The sequence below is a fragment of the Otolemur garnettii genome, unplaced genomic scaffold, assembly GCF_000181295.1.
Source record: "Otolemur garnettii isolate 467f Iridium unplaced genomic scaffold, OtoGar3 scaffold00008, whole genome shotgun sequence".
NCBI lineage: Eukaryota > Metazoa > Chordata > Mammalia > Primates > Galagidae > Otolemur > Otolemur garnettii.
Window position 1 is genome coordinate 21640146 of NW_003852403.1, and position 16562 is coordinate 21656707.

Sequence of the window (16562 nt, forward strand, 5' to 3'; positions counted from 1 at the left end):
AAAGAAAAAGAAAATAAAAATACATATAAAATATGTTTACATAATGCTACTTAACATAGATTTACATAATAAAATGACCTCCTCTGTGGCTGCCAGCCCAGGTTAAAAAGTATTATAAAACATTACTGGTGTTCCTCAGTGTTTTTCTCACCAGTTCATTTCTTCCCCCATCCCTATACCAGAATAGGTAATGAATGTCATGACATTTTGTTAATCTTTCCCTTTTATTTATAGTTTTATATCTCCAGTGTGTATCCACAAAGAGCATATTGTTTTTGTTTTCAAAGCTGAGTAGCAAACACAGACTTATCTCTGTATGGAGAATGTATTATTGGCACCATTGAATGATGGCTTCTAGGTAAAGATGAGGAAAGCAGAGTTTCTGGGTCATTCTGTGTCTTCACAGTCCTTTGGGGGGGTAGGTTGTCATGTTGTACTCATAAAGTAAGTAAGTAGTGATGACTGGTAATGAGTCCCTCTTTACCACCACTGAGGCATTTGGTTGACCTTCCTTGAAAACCAAATAACTACATTCCTTACATACAATATTCATTACAAAATTTTACAAGCTAGACATCATAGAATCTTTGTAAATGAAATAATATGTGTAAAGAATATTTTGTAAATTAAAGTATATTCATCTATAATTTCCCATTTTCTTTATGTATAGCAACTTCATGGACACCTTTTGAGACACTGTATAGATTACTGCCTTAGTATAGTCAGAGAAATGGGTTACTCTATTTCCTAATTTTAAACTCCCTTTGGTCTACCACCAGCTCTCAAGAGTAAGTCACAGCAGAACAGTTCTATGGAGTCAAACACATTCCTTTGATACGGGCAGCATAGCAGAGAGGGATGAGCTTTATTACCACATGATGAAGACAAGCCAAGTTTGTAGAAGATACAGCCCTAGGGGGACCAGTTGTGGAGGAGGAACAGCTAAGGCTGGAGAGTATCTGTAGGAGGAGTCCCTGGTGGCAGAGTAGCCAGCCTAGAGAAGTACCTTCAGGTACTTTGTTTAATAGACAGTTTTGCAGTTTGTTTAGTAACATTAGTATGATAGCTGTTATCACTGGGGCAGTTAATTGGGGGAAACAGGAAAGGTGCTCTCAGAGGATACTGTCAGGACCTTTTCATCTTCAGGCAGAGACCATAGAAGTTAGAGTTGAGATTCAACCACACTGTGAATTTACCCCTACCCATTCCATCCCCGAACCCTTATCCCATTTGGACTAGCCATTCATGCTTGGTCCCGTCCTCTTCATGGGAGAGTGAGTAGACATTGGGGAGGACCAACCTCAAGCAAAAGGAAGGAGTTGGGTAGTTTTGCTGAATGTCTACCAAGAATCAGTGGAACACAAAATTGCTTTTTAAGATTGTGCACTTAGGGTCTAGTTGCCCTTGAGTGTGCTAGTTATACCCCCTCAGCTACTTATGGAGTTTAAACACCATTTGCAAAAAGTGCCCCTCTGTGAAGAGGGAGGGTGCAGTGTGAGCTCCAAAAGGGGGATTCTTGCTCTGCTTCTGTGGGTGTTAGTTAGGGGATGGGATTGGGATTGGGATTGTATGATTTAGATTTGAGGGCCTGATATCAGAGCAGACCAGGAAGTACTGAAGATAGTGCCTGAGGATGCCCATATTGTATTTTTGGTCATCCTTGAAGTAGTTTGAGTATGGAATTACAGTTTAGCAATTACTATTTTGAAGATGCACCATTGTATTTAAAAGCTTCCAAGCCTGCTGTTGAGAAACCTGATGCTATTCTGTTTCCTGTTCCATTGTTGCTTCTTCCTTCTCTTTCCCTTTCCTCCTCTCCCTTCCCATCTTTCTCACCAAAGTTCTGAAATTTTACTGTTGATTTTTTGTGTGTGTAGTTCTGTTCTCTCTCATCTATTGTGTTAAGCCCTTTCAGTTTGGCAGCTTTGGTCTGGTCTTAGGAAATTTCCTTTAGTTTCTTTTTGCCTTTTTTTGTTGATAGCTTTCCCTTCATTTTTCTGTCCTAAATTGGATGTTGTCCCTTTAATTTTCTCTGGTTCTCTCATTTTTTCTCCTACTTTCTTTAGTCTACTGTCTAAGAGATTCTCTTAAATTTCCTTTTAGGCTTCCTACTGATTTTTCTTTCTGTAGCACCTTATTTTTCTTTTATAGATAAAATGTCTTTTTTTTCTGAGAATACAAATTTTGGTTTTGTTAATGTTTCACTCTCTCTCTTTTTTTTGGTTGCAGCCATCGTTGTTGTTTGGCGGGTCGGAACTGGATTTGAACCTGATACCTTAGGTGTATGTGGCTGGCACCTTAGCCACTTGAACCACAGGCACCAAGCCAATGTTTCAGTCTCTATATAATCTCCATTTCCTACATGATGCTCCTTTATTTTGGTCTCTGTTTGTTCATAGACTCTATCTTCTATGTTTGAGGTTTTCCCATATACCAAATAATTAATGGATTGTGTTTGTCTTATTTTGAACTTTTTTTTTTTTTTTTTTAGAGACAGAGCCTCACTTTATCTCCCTCTGTAGAGTGTCATGGCATCACACAGCTCACAGCAACCTCTAACTCCTGGGCTTAGGTGATTCTCTTGCCTCAGCCTCCGGAGTAGCTGGGACTACAGGCGCCCACCACAGCACCCGGCAATTTTTTGTTGCTGTTGTCATTGTCGTTTTAGCGGGCCTGGGCTGGGTTCAAAACCACCAGCCTCGGTGCGTGTGGCTGATGCCCTAACCACTGAGCTACAGACCCCGAGCCTGCAATAAAGTTTGATTATAAACATAGCAGTATCCCTATGAGAAAGATCTTTTAATAAAGTAAATGCAGAGTGGGTAGTGGCTCATGCCTATAATCCTAGCACTGTAGGGAGGCCAAAGTGGGAGGATTGCTGGAGCTCAGGAGTTGAGGATCAACTGTAGCTCAGCGGCTAGGGTGCCAGCCATATACCCCAAAGCTGGCAGGTTTAAATCTAGCCTGGGCCTGCCAAACAACAATGACATCTTGCAACAAAAAAAAAATAGCCAGGCGTTGTGGCAGGCGCCTGTAGTCCTGGCAACTTGAGAGGCTAAGGCAAGAGAATTACTCAAGTCCAAGAGTTAGAGGTTGCTGCTGTGAGCTGTGATGCCATGGCACTCTACCCAGGGCAACAGCTTGAGACTCTGTCTCAAAAAAAAAAAAAGAAAGAAAGAAAGTAAATGCAGTTAATTCCAGGATATTTAAGCCTAGAAAAATAAAGAGGAATTAAAACTGACCAGACTGAATATTGATCCCAATAATCATGTTAGAAATACTTTTGTTTCATACTGTAGGGAAATGGCCTATATGAATTTATCTATTTATCATTGTATTTACTTGAATACTTAGAAAATATCTATTCTCTCAATAATATATCTGGTATTACTAATAGGTTATTGATATTTAACTTCCTTATACTTAGGCTTATTGCTGGTAATACCTAAAAATAAAGTTATTTATTTAATTTTTAGTTTATCATTATAATTATTTTTGAGACAGAGTCTCACTGTGTCACCCTGGGTAAAGTGCCGTCGTTTCACAGCTCACAGCAAGCGATTCTCTTGCCTCAGCCTCCCAAGTAGCTGGGACAATAAGCACCTGCCACCTCTGGCTTTTTGTTGTTGTTGTTGCAGTTATTATTTTTTATTTTTTATTTTTTTTGAGACAGAGTCTCAAGCTGTCCCCCTGGGTAGAGTGCTGTGGCATCACAGCTTACAGCAAACTCCAAGTTCTGAGGTCAAGCGAGTCTCCTGCCTCAGCCTCTCAAGTAGCTGGGACCACAGGCGCCTGCCACAGCGCTGGGCTATTTTTTGGTTGCAGCCCTCATTGTTGTTTGGTGGGCTAGGCTGGATTCGAACCTGCCACCTTAGGTGTATGTGGCTGGTGCCTTAGCCACTTGAGCCACAGGTGCTGAGCTGCAGTTACATCATTGTTTAGCAGGCCCGGGTTTAAACCCGCCAGACGCAGTGTATGTGGCTGATGCTGTAACCACTGTGCTACGGGTGCTGAGCCTATTTATTTATTTTTGAAATACAGTATGTTAGACTTTTTAAAGTTAAAACATGGAATAGGTAGTCTAGGTATATATGGTTTTTGTTTTTTATTTTGTTTTGAGACAGTACCTCTGTGTTGTCCTGGGTGGAGTGCTGTGGTGTCATAGCTCACAGTAACCTCAAACTTTTGGGCTCAAACTATCCTCTCATACTGTGTAGCTAGGACTACAGGCACCTGCCACATCAACCAGCTACTTTTTGTTTTAATTAGAGATAGGGTCTTTCCTTGCTCAGGCTGAGCTCCAGTGATCCATCCGGAGCTCAAGTGGTCCACCTGCCTCCACCTCCCAGAGTGCTAGGATTACAACCATGAGCCACCACATCTAGCCCAGGTATATATTTTAAAAGAATACTGTACATACTCATCTCACATACAACCAGTCTTTACAGAGTTTGGGGCTCTAACCTGCTGAAACCGTGAGGATCTAAAAGTTAATCTAAAAGCCATGTCAAGATTTTATCATTTGTACTTTTTATTATTTTACATATTTTCCATATTTTCTTTTTATTTATTTTAAAATTTATTATTGAGACACTTAATAGTTTTTATTTTTATTTATGAGGTTTTTGAGGCAGAGTCTTACTCTGTTGCCTCAGGCTAGAGTGCTGTAGTGTCATAGTTCTTAGCAACCTGAAACACCTGGGCGCAAATGATCCTCTTGCCTCAGCCTCTTGAGTAGCTGGGCCTATAGGCACCCACCACTGTGCCCTGCTTATTTTTCTGTTTTTAAGTAGAGGTGGGGTCTCACTCTTGCTGAGGTTGTTATTGAACTCTTGAACTCAAGCACTCCTCCCACCTTGGCCTCCCATAATGCTTGGATTAGAAGCATGAGCCACTGCGCTCAGACCACTTACTAGGGTTTTTTTTTGAGACAGAGTCTCGCTAGGTTACTCTCAGTAGAGTGCCGTGGTGTCACAGCTCACAGCAACCTCCAGTTCTTGGGCTTAAGCGATTCTCTTGCCTCACCCTCCCCAGTAGCTGGGGTTGCAGTTGTCATTGTTGTTTAGCAGGCCCCAACTGGGTTTGAACTTGCCAATTCCAGTCTATGTGGCTAGTGCCCTAGCCGCTGAGCTACAAATGCCAAGCCTCACTTAATAGTTTTTATATACCACTTATGTAACTTCTTGAATTAAATTCATAATATATGTAGTATTTATTACCCGAAAATGTGTCACTATGTATGTTATATTAAAACTCTAGTTCTAAGCCCTACTCTTTCTTTTTTAATAACTGAATTTTGCTTTATTCTAGTTTACATAGGACAACCCCAGACTCAACACTCTGCTCCATGTGATATGCCAATTTTGAGTGAATACGAGAGGCTGCTTGCAGTCTAGGTTGAAGTTTGTAAAGCAGGCTGTGTCTGGGCTCAATTGCAAAGAATGCTGTGATTGATTCACAATGCCTGTTGTGGTAATACCCTATCTTTGCCTTAGGTGTGGTTCTGCTACCTGTGCTGCTTTGCCTCACTGGCCAGGTGTCTGAAGAGGCAGTGTGAAGACCACAAAGCTGTGAGTGGCTTCCTAGGGCAGCCCACGTAGGGTCTTGCAGTATTCTGCACACTGTAGGCCACATTAACATCCTCTGTAGTCTGTCTCATCAGGTGAAGGCAGCTAGCTGGCCTTAGTGGGTTAGCCATGATGTGGAGGTAAAATTATTTTTGTATGACACAAAGAAATAAATGACCTTTACCTCTAGATGAGCCTTCAAAATTTTCTATCTGGGCTCGGTGCCTGTGGCTGAAGTGGCTAAGGCGCCAGCCACATACAACTAAGGTGGCGGGTTCAAATCCAGCCCAGTCCCGCCAAACAACAATGATGGCTGCAACCAAAAAATAGCCGGGCGTTGTGGTGGGCACCTGTAGTCCTAGCTACTCCGGAGGCTGAGGCAGGAGACTCACTTGAGCCCGGGAGTTGGAGTTGCTATGAACTGTGATGCTACAGCACTTTACCCAGGGGGACAGCTTGAGGCTCTATCTCAAAAAAAAACACGAACAACTTTCTATCCAAACTATAAAGGTATCTTCTATACGTGTTACCAAGAAAACTAAGTTGAGTAAAAGGACAGTCTTACTTTAATCATTTTCAAAATGAGGTTACACAGCTTCCAAAAGTACTGCCACAGCAGAAACTACGGGTGTAAAGCCTTGTTTCTAGAAAATACCAGAGGGACCAAATATAACCCCAACTTGTCTTCTGCTTGCTCTTGATGCTGCTCCAGACCCAGGGCCAGGAGGCTACTTTGTCCAACTGACTTTAGGAATGTTGTAATGCTCTGTAAGTGTATCCAGGTGTCTGTTGAAGTCCTCTACTCTCTGCTTCTGGACTGGGGTCTGCTTGTCCAGGTTTCGCTGCGTCTCCTCCTTGCTCTTTTTGCTCATTCCCATCACTTCCAGGAGTTTCACCTTGTCTTTGTCCTTCTTTTTCTTCTTCCACTTGGTCATGACAATGTCTTCAATGCCTTTCACCTTCAGGAGTCCCTCTTTGACCTGCTCATAGGCCTCCATACTACTCGCCCACAGTTAAGTAGTTGTAATCCTTACTCTTACTGAAGAAGAAGTAAAATTAAAAAGAAGCCAACTGGCTCGGTGCCTGTGGCTCAAGTGGCTAAGGTGCCAGCCACAAACACTTCAGCTGGCAGGTTCTAATCTAGCCCGGGCCTGCCAAACAACAATGACGGCTGCAACCAAAAAATAGGCGGGCGTTGTGGTGGGTGCCTGTAGTCCCAGCTACTTGGGAGGAGGAGGCAAGAGAATTACTTGAACCCAGGAGTTTGAGGTTGCTGTGAGCTGTGATGCCACAGTATTCTACCCAGGGGGACAGCTTGAGGCTCTGTCTCAAAAAAAAGAAGAAGAAGAAGCCAACTATTTATCGTTTGTCCAAGTCCTTTTTTCTTTCTATAACATTCCACCCAAAAACTTAGTAGAGGTTAGAATTTTTTATTATGAATTTTATTCAGGATATAGTGACTCATTCTGAGACTTGCTCAGAAGACAAAATACTGCAGTAACTGCATGTACATTGCTCACTTTTTCCCCTGTGTAGATTCCCTGCAATTTCACTAGAATTTGGTGGAGAGGTAGAGATACTGTTAAATGGTGGAAACACATTCTGTATCAGTTTGATAGGACTGCTATAACAACGTACCACAGTCTGAGTGGCTTAAACAGAATTTTTTTTCTCATAATTCTAGAGGTCAGAAGTCCAAGATCAAGGCATTGGCAGGGTTGGTTCTCTCTGAGAGCTAGAGAAGTATCTGTTCTAGGCTTTTCTCTTTGGCTTGTAGATAACTGTCTTTCCTTGTGTCTTCATATCATCTTCCCTGTGTACCTGTATCTAAAGGTTTTATTCTTTGTTTTTCTTAGTATATTGGTACATATTGGTACATATGATTAGGTTACATAGTTTGATTTTTGTGAGGTTAAAGTTAAGGTTGTAGTTGTGCCCTTCACCCAGGAAGTGTGCAATGTACCTATTGGGTGGGAATTTACCAAACCCTTGCCTCGCCCCCACCCCACCTTACTTGAATTTAATTGAGTTTATCTCTCACACGTGCATGTAGTTTGTAAATCTGCTGGTTCTAATTACTGAGTACATGTGGTGCTTGTTTTTGCATTCTTGTGCTATTTTGCTTAGGAGAATATTTTTCCCAAATTACTAAAAGTAGACCTACCATTTGATCCTGCAATCCCATTATGGGATATCTACCCAAAAGAAAAAAGTCATTTTTCCATAAGAACATTTGTACTTGAATGTTTATTTCAGTGCATTTCACCATTCCAAAGATGTGGAAACAACCCAGGAGCCCTTCAACACGTGATGGAAACACATGATAGATTAACAAAGTATGATATATACACACACACACACACAACATGGAATACTATTCAGACATAAAAAAGATGGAGGTATACTCTGTCTCACTTTGTTGGCCTTGGTAGAGTGCTATGGCATCACAGCTCACAGCAACCTTAAATCCTGGGCTTAAGCGATTCTCTTGCCTCAGCCTCCCAAGTAGCTGGGACTACAGGCACCTACCACAATGCCTGGCTATTTTTTGTTACAGTTGTCATTGTTGTTTAGCTAGCCTGGGCTGGGTTCAAACTCGCCAGCCTCGGTGTTTGTGGCCAGTGCTGTAACCACTATGCTGCGGGTGCTGAGCCAAGAGTTCATATATTTATATTTTTTAAATGTTTTTTTTTTTTTTGGACGGGGCTGGGTTTGAACTCGCCACCTGTGGCATATGGGGCCGGTGGCCTACCCTTTTGAGCCACAGGTGCCGCCCAAGAGTTCATATTTTTTGTAGCAACCTGGATGTATTTAGAGAACAGAGTTGCTATTCTTTTTTTTCTTTTTTTTTTGCAGTTTTTAGCCGGGCTGGGTTTGAACAGCCATCTTCGGTATATGGGGCCGGCGCCCTACTCCTTTGAGCCACAGGGACCGCCCCAGAGTTGCTGTTCTTATAAGCATATTAGTCATCTCTGACTTAAGGCTCACCTTGATGACCTCACCTTAATTACCTCTTTAAAGACTATCTCTAAATAAGGTCACATTCAGAGGTACTGAGAGGTTTATAATGTATGTGTGTGTGTGTGGATAAGACCAACTCATCCCCATAACACATGCTATTAAAGAATTTGTATTTAAAATACAAGGAAATAACATAAAATGCACCGGAATAGGGCTTGGTACGTTGGCTCATACCTGAAATCCTAGCACTCAGGGAGGCCGAGGCAGGTGGATTGCTTCAGTTCAGGAGTTTGATAGGAGCAAGAGTGGACCCCATCTCTACTAAAAATAAAAAAGACTAGCCAGCATAATGGCACATGTACCACCACACTCTATCCAGGATGAGAGAGTGAGATTCTGCCTCAAAAAATAAAATAAAGTAAAACACACTTTAAATATTAATAAGAATTTGATTACTCCATTTTCAGAAACATGATTGTGAAAGGTAAGCAATAATTTATATTTCAGGAATAGTCTTACGAAGAGTAACTCCTTTTAATTAAAAGAGATATTTTTAGAGGAAAATTGATAATCACCTATTTGTTACAAGAACCCTAGTCAAAGAACTAGATTTTTTTTCATTCTTTTTTTTTTTTTTTTTTTGAGACAGAATCTCACTTTGTTGCCCTTGATAGTGGCCTCATAGCTCACAGCAACCTCAAACTTCTGGCTTAAGCGATTATCTTGCCTCAGCCTCTCAGGCAGCTGGGACTACAGGTGCCCACCGCAATGCCCAGCTATTTTTAGAGACAGATCTCCTTCTGCCTCAAGCTGGTCTTGAACCTGTGACCTCAGGCAGTCCGCCCCCCTCAGCCTCCCATGTACCAGATTTACAGGCATGTGCCAAGAACTAGATTTTAAAATATGATTATATTATTATTTGGAGATAGAGTCTCACTCTATTGTCCTGGGTAGAGTGCTGTGGCATCATTATAGCTCACAGCAATCTCAAACTCTTGGACTCACGAGATCCTCTTGCCTCACTCTCCTGAGTAGGTGGGACTATAGGCTCCTGCCATGATGCCCGACTAGTTTTTCTATTTTTAATAGAGACAGGCTCTCGCTCTTGCTCAGGCTGGTCTTGCAATCTTGGGCTCAAGCAATTTACTTGCACTTGGCCTCCCTGAGTGCTAGGATTTCAGGTATTAGGATCTCTTGCCTTGGCCTCCCAGAACTCAAGGATTATCAGCTTGAGCCATCGTACCTGTCTGGGAATCAGATTTCTTACCATGACTTGATTCTTAACTTTGACCAACTCTAGTTGTGGTTTAATTTATTGTATAAAATAAATGTTTTTGAGCCTATTTGAATAGTTTGGTCAATATAAAAGATGTCTTAAAACACATTTATTTAGAAATAGAAGGCACCTGTGGCTCAGTGAGTAGGGTATCAGCTGCATATACCGAGGGTGGCAGGTTAGAACCCGGCCCCGGCCAAACTGCAACAACAACAGAAAAATAGCTGGGCGTTGTGGCAGCCACCAGTAGTCCCAGCTACTGGGAGCCTAAGGCAAGAGAATTGCCGAAGCCCAGGAGTTGGAGGTTGCTGTGAGCTGTGATGCTACAGCACTCTACCAAGGGCAATAAAGTGAGATTCTATCTCTACAAAAACCAAACAAATAAAGTAAAATAAAAATAGAAGTGATTTCTGAAGTTTAACAGGCAACTGATTTTATTTTTTTATAATCCTGGCTATGAATCCTAAATCTTCATTCCATTAGATGTAGCCAGCGGTCTCAGCAGGGCTGTGTCTGAAAAATAGAGGCAACCTTATGCCCAGACTTCTGTCACCAGCACTTATTGATTCCAATATGAGTTACTATGATTGCATTTCTGATAATGTCAAAGGCAGCAGTTATACTAGTATTCATACTGAATGGTTTTCAAAAGTTTCATGTTTGTGACATTTTGGCTTTGTGACCACATGTTTGACATTGTGACCATTTCTGGGTCACAACCATTAAGAGCTTTTATTTAGTACCAACTACATGAAAGATTCCTCTTGCCTTTGAGTGGCGCCTGTGGCTCAAAGGAGTAGGGTGTCAGCCCCATATGCCGGAGGTGGCAGGTTCAAAACCCAGCCCCGCCACAAACTCCAAGGAAAAAAGTTTCTTCATATTTTTTTTCTGATGGCTTTCTCTGAATTTTAAGAAAGTTTCTGTATATTTGTAAACTCTAGGACAGTGGTTCTCAACCTTCCTAATGCTGGGACCCTTTAATACAGTTCCTGTGGGTTGTGACACACAGGTTCTCTAGTAGGAAATAGGTCTTTACTTTTATTTTCTAAAGGGTGATTATTATTTGAATGGGACTTAAATCAACTTTATAAGAGGCCATTATTTTGGCTATTTTCAAATAAGTCCTAACCTGACAAATGGCCTCATTAGTAAGTTCACTAATTATGATCTAGGTCTAGGACTAGTAGATTGTAATAATCACAGCTTAGTAAACATTAAAATATGATTTAAGGTTTTGACAGTTGTGTGTTTCAAAACTGAAATAAAAATGTCCTAAGATAGAAAGATTGTCTTTTACTTTTCTCTAGTCTTAGCTAGAGAAAAGATAAAGATAAGTCTACAATATATGCTCTTTTATAAAAGGTTCTCATGCAGGGTAAAGCTAGAATGGGAAACTATTTCTCAAACATCAGATTAGCCAGGATTAAAAGTTTTGAACACATGTTTTTGAAATGAGCATAGGGAAACTGCCACTCTCATTCATTGGTGGTATGAAGTCATGGAAAGTAAATATATACTTATTAATTTAGGCATTTTTCTTCTAGGAATTTATTGTGCAGTCTACATGTATTTGTGTGGAAATTATGTAAGTATAGGGCCTCTCCTTATATAATGGAAGATTGGAACCAGCCTAAATATGTATTAAATAAATTATGACATATTCATTCAGTGGAATAGAATGCAGCCAGCCATTAAAAAGAATGAAGTAGGCTCAGCACCTATAGCTCAGCGGCTAGGGTGCTAGCCACATACACTGGGGCTGGCGGGTTCAAATCCAGTCTGGGCATGCCAGACAGCAATTGTAACTACAACCAAAAAATAGCTGGGTGTTCTGGTGGGTGCCTGTAGTCCCAGCTATTTGTGAGGCTGAGGCAAGAGAATTGCTTAAGCCCCAAAGTTGGAGGTTGCTGTGAGCATGTGATGCCATGGCACTCTACCCCGGGCAACATAGTGAGACTCTGTCACTAAAAAGAAAAAATGAAGTAGCTTTAGGTATTCTCATAGGGAATGGATTGATTTCTACAATATAGTAATTTTTTTTAAAGTTCAAAACAAAACTTATTTGTTTTATATGTGCTCTGTATCTTATGTGTACATCTGTGCATATATTTGGAAACAAACATAAGAATTCTAAGGAAACTGGGTGTACTTTCTACAGTAAAAGGGTTACTAGGGCTGTTCTTCATATTTGAATTTTGTACCCTGTGCATGTAAAAGATGAAGATTATTGAGCATTTTCTTTTATTGTCCTTTTGCTGATATATCCTTTAGTAGCTATTAAGAAAATGTGCTGGCCAGGCGCAGTGGCTCACACCTGTAATCCTAGCACTCTGGGAGGCCGAGGTGGGTAGATTGCTTGAGCTCCCTAGTTTGAGAGCAGCCTGAGCCAGAGCGAGATCCTATCTCTAAAAAATAACCAGGTATTGTGGCAGGTGCCTGTAGTCCCAGCTACTTGTGAGGATGAGGCAAGAGGATCACTTGAGCCCTAGAGTTTGAGGTTGCTGTGATCTGTGACAGCACAGCACTACCCATGGCAATAAAGTGAGACTCTGTCTCACAAAAACAAGGAAGCCTTTGGCCTTTAAATTGCAGTTGATCTCAGCCAAAAGTTCAAGAAGGGATGAGGACTTTTAAAATGAATATGCAACATCTGCATATGACTCTCTCATAGTGATTTTCTGTAGGCCTCAACCATAACCTCATAATGTTATGGTATTTACATTATTTGACTTTAAGATTTGGAGAAGAAAACAGGAAAGATTCCATTCATTTCAGAGCGATGGTTCTTTTGACAGAACACTTTCTTTTTTTTCACATTATCCAGACTGTAATATCAATTCCTAAAGTAGCAAACTTAGAAGATGTGTCATATTTTTTATTTATATTTGGACAAACAGGGATAGTTTCCCTTTCCTTTTGGTACAGATATTTTATCACCAGTTTAATTGTGCTTTTGATGACCATTCTGACTTACTACTTACTATTTGAGGATAGTTTGTGGCTCTGAAACCAAACATAAAGAACTTTATGTGAGATAGTGTCCCTGAGCTTGGCATTGTTAGTATTATAATTAACCCAGCTTCCTGATCACACTGTATTTGCTTGGATGTTGTATTCACTTCAGTGTGATAACTGCCTAGTGGAGTTGACATTTAAGTAATACATGTATTTATTAGTCTATATTTATCTGTTTTTCTAGAAAATGAGGATCATTACCGAGTACTTCTGCATACTAATTAACTCAGACATTCCACTTCTGAGAATCTATCTTACAGTTTTGTTAGAAATAGCCTAGGTATAGGGTTATTATCATCATTATAAGTGACTTAATTCAAAGACCATACAAAATTGAAAATTCAAGAAGACTAGGTTCCTTGAAAGGCTTTCTCTTTATTTCTTACACTGGTGATATTGCTTGTAGTGAACAGGAAATTTGAACAGGAAACTAAAGGACATTCATATAGAATTTCTTATTCTTAGGGATTGATACAGTTTGGTTGTCTTCAAATCACTTTTTTCATTTTTGCTAAAGAGAAAATTGTCATTTACTAGTATTTTATACAAAAACTATGGACAATAATAACAGGGTTGATATTTATTTGTCAGACATAGAAATATCATTGGTGCTGTTGTTTGTGCCCTTAACAAGCTTTGTTTGTTCTGTTGTGAATTAACCCTTTTAAAATGAACTTGCCAATATAATCTAACAAGAAATCTACTTTTAGTGTTTAAGGATACAACTCATATATCACCTTTATTTCTAAACTTTTTCCATATCATACAGTTTCAAGCATGGTGCTTGACATTATAGACTCAATAATGATGTTTATGGGATGGGCACAGTGGCTCATGCCTGTAATCCTAGCACTCTGGGAGGCCATGGCATGTAGATTGCTTGAGCTTAGGAGTTGAGACCAGCCTAAGCAAAAGCCAGACCTCATCTCTACTAAAAATAGAAAAACTGAAGCAAGAGGATCTCTTGAGCCTGAGAGTTGGAGGTTGCTGTGAGTTATGACACTGTGGACAACAGAGGGTGACAGCTTGAGACTTTGTCTCAAAAAAAAAAAAAAGGCAAAATAATGATTATCATAAAATATATATATTAATGATTAAAGTCTTTAAAAGATTAGAATAAATATGGCATTCTCTCTTTTAGTGATATAATGGGAACATATAAAACATACAAATATCTGTGAACATTATGTTGTAGGTTGAAATATGTTCCCCAAAATGATGTTGAATCTCTACCCCTGGTACTTATCAGGGTAGTACCAGGGGTACCCTTAATTCAGCGGTTCTCAACCTGTGAGAACCTGTTGCGACCCATAGGAACTGTATTAAAGAGTTGCAGCATTAGGAAGGTTGAGAACCACTGTCTTAATTAGAAATAGGTTTTTGAGGATATAATCACGTTAATATGAGATCATTAATCCAATACTAGTGTTCTTGTAAAAGAGAAAATGGACGTAGAGATACACAGTGTAGACATGCAGTGATTATACTGACAGTGATTGGCCTAATGCAGATGCAAGAATTGCAAGCCAGGGGTGGTGCCTGTAGCTCAGTGGGTAGGGTGCCAGCCCCATACATTGAGGCCGGTGGGTTTAAGCCCAGACCAAGCCAGCTAAAACAACAATGACAACTGCAACAACAACAAAAAAAGAATTGCAAGCCAGCATTGCAGAATGTTGCCAGCAAACCACTAGAAGCTAGGAGAGGCAGGGAACAACTCTGGTACACGTTTCAGAGGGAGCATGACGCTACTGACACCTTGATTGGGGACTTCTGGCCTTTAGAATTATAAGATGATAAATTTTTGTTGTTTATTCCACCCACAAGTGTTAATAAAGTTTCATTACAGTGCTCTAGAAAACAAATAACAATACAGTTTAAAATATTTCATGTTTTTGGCTTGGCACCTGTAGCTCAGCAGCTAGGGCGCCAGCCACATACACCTGAGCTGGTGGGTTTGACTCCAGCCCAGGCCTGCCAAACAACAGTGACAACTACAATCAAAAAATAGTTGGGCGCTGTGGTGGGCGCCTGTGGTCCTAGCTACTTGGGAGGCTGAGGCAAGAGAATCGCTTAAGCCCAAGAGTTGGAGGTTGCTGTGAGCTGTGACAGCATGGCACTCTACCAAAGGTGACAAAGTGAGATTTCTGTCTCAAAAAATTTTTTTTTCCACATTTTTATAATTTATATCAGACATTCCAGTGTAATGTCTCCTTTTTGACCTTTTCCCCTTCATGTTCTCGCCTATTTCCCCTTCATGTTCTTGCCTATATAAATATTCCTTATTTCTTTGTCCTTTTTCTTCTTACAGTCTCGTTCTTCACTCTAGCTGAGGCTGTAGTTGAAGTTTATTCATCCTGGGCTATCTATCAGGCACTGAAGTATTCACCAGAGCTATTGCTTTCATGGACCCTAATAGTCCTTGGGAGAAACTTAAACTCCTCTGTTGTAGAGCAATATAATGGACTTAAAAGTAATCTTGTTCAAACTTTTCATTTTCCATACAGGAGAAACTGTCTCATCTCTTTGTATCAGAATGTTCTCATTCTCTGAAATGATCTGATTAAGCACTCATGTTGACCTCATCATTCTCCTGGACTCTTAAATATGAAAATAATAACATTAATAAAGAAATAGGTATCTGTGAAAATGATACACTTAAAAAATTGACGTTATTTGTAATGGAGTGTAAAAGTGTGCTTTGTTTACAAGTAGTATATACAGTTTTTTTTCTAACTTAATGTTTTAAACTTTTAAACTAATAAAAGAATAACTTTGTGCCCTATTTATAGTTGAAATACTGTCTCAAGTTAAACTGTTTTCCTACTAAATTCAAGTATGATTTAAGCTAGGCATAGTTGAATGTTTATATCAGACGCACATTTCACAGATGAGGAAGTGGAAGTCTTATGCCAAAGAAGTTTCCAGGATTAAACAATTCATTTAAATAAGACCTAAGTTCCTAGGCTAGGTGCCCTGGGTTATCCCTATAATCCGAGTACTCTGGGAGACTAAATCACCTGAGCTCAGGAGTTCTAGACCAGCCTGAGCCAGAGCAAGACCTCATCTCTAAAAATAGCAGAGCATTGTGGAGGGTGTCATTAGTCTCAGCTACTCAGCAGGTTGATAAGAGGATCACTTATGCCCTAGAGTTTAAGGTTGCTGTGAGCTGTGACACCATAACACTCTACCTAGGTCAACAAAGTGAGACACTCCATAAAAAAAAAAAAAAAAAACCCAAAACCTAAGTTCCTGAAATAAGTAATGGAATGACTGATGCCTGCTGTATGTTTATATACAATATAGTGATTTGTGTGTAAAGATTTTTATTCATTTTATATACTAAGTATATTAAATACATATTTAATAATGCTGTCTTCTATCTGAATTTCTTTTGTAGTAGTCCTTTGATTTGGAAATAGTTTTATTTTGAAAATCAACAGTTTAATCGATACTACTTTAATTGACAGTTTTACTGATAATTGTTCATTTTAAACTTATTTTCATTTAGTTGAAAGGACTGATATGTACTGACTTCTCCAATTTAGATAAACTAGTTGTATTTTGTTACCTTTGCCTACCTTACTTTTTTTCTACCTCCCACTGTGATAGGACATGGACATACCATTCCTTACCAAGGAGCAGATAGTTGATTTCACTGTGGGCCTCCAATGTTACTCATTTTGTATAAATTCTAGGTTTCAGTAAAAGGGATGAAGAGACAAGTAGAGAGAAATATGTAAAGT

At 39.9% G+C, this 16562-nt stretch overlaps 1 protein-coding gene and 1 pseudogene across 2 annotated transcripts in view; one reads left to right on the top strand and one right to left on the bottom strand.

Moving 5' to 3' along the window:
- The window catches only part of JMJD1C (jumonji domain containing 1C), a 360771-nt gene that overhangs the window by 199386 nt on the left and 144823 nt on the right, over positions 1–16562 (top strand). The gene's annotated exons all lie outside the window — the stretch shown is intronic.
- LOC111723127 lies at positions 6296–6565 on the bottom strand (annotated as a pseudogene).